The sequence below is a fragment of the Limanda limanda genome, chromosome 22 (genome assembly GCF_963576545.1).
Source record: "Limanda limanda chromosome 22, fLimLim1.1, whole genome shotgun sequence".
Taxonomy (NCBI): Eukaryota; Metazoa; Chordata; class Actinopteri; order Pleuronectiformes; family Pleuronectidae; genus Limanda; species Limanda limanda.
In genome coordinates this window covers 14,039,672-14,043,894 of record NC_083657.1, presented here as the reverse complement: position 1 = coordinate 14,043,894, position 4,223 = coordinate 14,039,672, and positions in this window count along the sequence as shown.

Genomic DNA, 4,223 nt, shown 5'->3' with positions numbered 1-4,223 from the left:
TGAACTATGCTGGCATGTGGCACGGAAGCAAATTCCACATACAAATAAGGTCATATCTGTGGCAGAATGTGAAGGCATGACAGTTCAGACAACAACGTTGACCTCAATATGGTTTGTTAGAAAGAAAACTGATAGAAAAACCACATGCAGAACTCAGGAAACCACAATTTTTTATCTGCTGTTGACACGGCCCGATGCCGCCTGCGCTGTACAATACGATAGTATTAGAAGGATAAGTATTTAATACATATCAGTATATTATTATATATATAATATTTGGACAAGCAGCCCACGGTGACATTTACTTCCCTTATTTATTTTGTAGCAGCCAGTCAAGTATATGTGCAGTGGTATTTTTCTTGAGGATTGCGAGCTAAGTCCTGACGACATGAAACCATAGCAACCACGGCTTAGTGTCCAGTCACACTTTCACACACAAACACACACACCTCTGTGCACGACGCATGTGCGCAAATGCATGTTTTTACCTCGAGAAGTGTGGTAAACGAGTAGGATCAGCCTGAGGGATGAGCATTTTTTTCTCTAATCCTAAATGCATTTATGGCGTCTGAAGAGGTAAAATACACAAATCCTTTCTTATATGTAGGTTACAGCTCGATCTGGTGGTAAAATAGGAGATTTAGAAAAAAAAAAGCCACTGGATGGCTCAGTGCAGATAAGCTTGACGGTAGTGCTGAGGTTATGACCGAGAGACAAAAGCTAGGACGCAAAATCCGCTACAGCGCATCCGTGCTGCTGTCTCGTCTGCTAATGGCTCTTCAATGGTGTGGTTTTGTGGCAGAGTGTTGGAAGGTTGTGATGAGTATGTATCTATTGTGCGTGACACAATGAAGCCCGGCACTACGCTGTCTCTGCTGCAGCGTGGTGGGCGGACACACACAATTGCAGGCTTCCCAAGCTGTCTCAGGCACACTTACACACACACGCACACACACACAGACACACACACACAGACACACACAGGAAGAAGAGCTGTAAAACCTCCCAAGAAAAAAAACACCATCAAGACCTGTGTGACCTTGCGCAGCCGTATTTCTAAATCAAGTCCTCAGCATTGATAGATGCCACGGCTCACTTCTCACGAATACGCCGAGAAGAAAAGTGGCCTTGGAAGTCGGTTATTGCCAGACTCCTTTTTTATTGATGAGAGTCACCTAGAGACTGAGGTGTAATGGATCTCACACCGTGACAAAATCCGCATCTGTTTCAGGTCTTCAGTTTTACAGTTAAGGTCGAGGCGGGCTGCCCTCCACGGCCGACTGAGGATATAAAACCCCACTTTCCCCACAGATGCAAGGACGCAGCGTTTCCATCGCTCAGAGGCCATTAAACTGCACAAAAGATGACATGCCGGGGAGGGGGGGGGGGTCTGTACCACCTGTGCAAAAGCAGAGTCTTTTAACTTAGTTTAGTCTGGCACTGCGGCACGATGATACCATCTTGACATCCAGAGGAATACACCATTCATCATCCCGCTGACAGGAGCTCTTTGTCACGACCCAGGGAATAATTCTATCTGGGTCTTTTCTGAGAAGTTAGAGAGCGGCCGGCCATCAACAAGACGCTCTGCCATTCAGATATTTCACCCACGACCTAAATTCAGATACTGTCTCTAAAGCTGTGAAGTGGTGGATTGATTGTTCGGTGGCCCACACTGTGAGGGCTTTGGTGTCATCCTCGGTTGCCTGGTGACGACGGTCCGGGGCCATCGATCAGGCAGATTAGGGGGTGGGATGGGGCACAGCAGGGATAAAGGGAGGTTTGACAGGTGCCTGGTCAGTCCTGGCCGTCCGGAGTCTGGGGCGCGCTGCCGGTCTAGTGGGCAATGAAAATGTCAAGCCCCTGAGGCTTAACACAGACAGACACCTTCTCTCTGCTGCCCTTTTTTTATTGTCCCTACTGTAGCCACAAAACATGAAAACCACTTTGTAACAGCTCACTTTTAACCAGATACAGGCAACACAGGCTGATTCACCGAATTAGTGTTTTCCGCTTTTGAAAATATCAATTTTCTTTAGATACACACTATATTTATTCACAGCGGCTTGCTATAGAGTAGGCAAAGCATGGCCTCGAGTTGAGAGGGGGGGCCCTGACAACCACTGAATACCACAGCAATAAGTGAGAACCCTCTGAAACTCTATGACGGGCAATATACAGGAGACTGCAACGACACTGCCATCAGGAACCCCCCCAACACGGCCCTATGCCACTAGCTTTCACCAAACGCTTCCTAGGGCGTCTATAATTATATTTATACACAGATTGCACTCAGGTTATAATGTTGATACTAAAAGAATTGTTGGCAGCTTGGAAAAACGTGTTTCTTGGGGTGTTAGTGGCTCGGTTTGGTTCAATGCAGGGTCCCCCAGGCTCCTGTATACATGCAAAGAAGTGGATTAGACTATCCACACTTAAGATTATCCAAAGTGTGTTTTTTGCCTTCCAATGAACTGATCCATTTGGTGCTTACATGCTTTCCCCCTGTTTAAGTCACATCAGGCCATGCTAAATGTGTTTTCTCACAGAGCCCACACATAAGCAGGAAATCTTCATCCTCCCTTCATGTCTTAAAATCGACAGAAGCACTGATTGATGATAAGACCCTGACTCACACACACACACACACACACACACACACACAAACAGAGATAATGATATCCATCCTCCTATTGGTATTTCCATAATGGGCTCATTGCCATGCTGGTAAATACCCGCAGCTAATGTATGTGTCTCTATACAGACATTGATTTAGTTTTATACCTTCCCTACTGACATTTGGGTAAATTTGATTGATGATTTCACAGACAGCGGCCCTGAGGCAAAAGCTGTGGATGCATTTATTCACCCTTGGGGAGCTGTTAGACTCAAAAATGCACCCAGGGTATTTTCATTCCCTGACACAAACATGTGAAAAGGTTCAATTGCCAGCCTTGTGGCAGTCCAATACACCATACACAATGTGGGGATTGCAGTGTGGGTTGGGAGGTCAGTCCATCACGTCAGTTTAAATTGACTGAAGTGATGGACTGACTTCGGATGCATCCAATGAGGAAAAGTGGATGGATCGCTGCGGTTTGGACTAAATTGCTTTGAACACTATTAGATAGATGGGCATGAAAACTGGTGCAGTTATTCATCTTCCCCTCAGGATGAATTGTTATAAAGTTGACGATTCCTTCACTCCCCTTATCTGGAGCCACCATAGGGTCAAAACTAATTTTGCGGTCCTCATAAGCCTCCAGAGAAATGTTTTACGCTGACCAAATATTAGCATACTAACATGTTGAAATAAGATGATGTAAATGGTAAACGCATAACTGTTCGACATCAGCATGGGTTATTTATTCATGGTATTTATTTTCGAAAAACATTCTTTGTAGTTACTCACACCAGTGGCAGCGTTGGTGCCTTTGTCTCAGACATATTTGTCACATTCCTCTTTATTTCCTGTCACATAGGAAGTTATGAGAAAAAATGTCCCCGCTGTTTCTCCATTTCACCACATCATTCACTGGTAAAACAGCTATCTATCATATGCAAAACCAAAAAACACTAAAAGCAATGTGATTAGCAGCAAAATATATCTATATATATAAAATTATTAGTGAAAATATTAGATAAGATTTAGCCCCAGATTTTTGGTGAGGGCAAGGAATCCTGACTCTGAAGCTTGATCATATCTCTCTGTCGTTGCGAGGCCATGTGGCCACAATTATAAGACAGCAAAACCACTTCTTGACATTATCTCTTGCACAACACCTCCTGGTTTTGTTTCAGGAAGTTGTAGCAAAGGTGCCGCATGACGTGACAGATATAGTTCACCAGAGGGGCCCTACACAGCGGCTGGTGGCAGGCTCTATTTACAGACTGCTGGGTACTGAGAGCAGGAAGGGAAACGCTTCCTTTTCCCTGGACATGCAGAATGCCACATCGGTGGGGGGGCACTGGCTGCAAACAGAGATTAGAAGCCGCAGTTGCTCCTCAGGGGAAGGGGTGGGTGGCGGTGGGAAGAGAGGAGGAACAGGGGGAACGGGCGATTAAGAGAGAGAGAGAGAGACTGGGAGGCACAAAGAGGGCGTACTACATCCTCACTTCAGCTCAGTCAAATGTGAAAGAACTGAGAGAAAGAACTGAGAAATGAAACAGGGAGAGTTACACATGATGGGAAACGGTATGAAAATACATGCAACAAGTAGCTG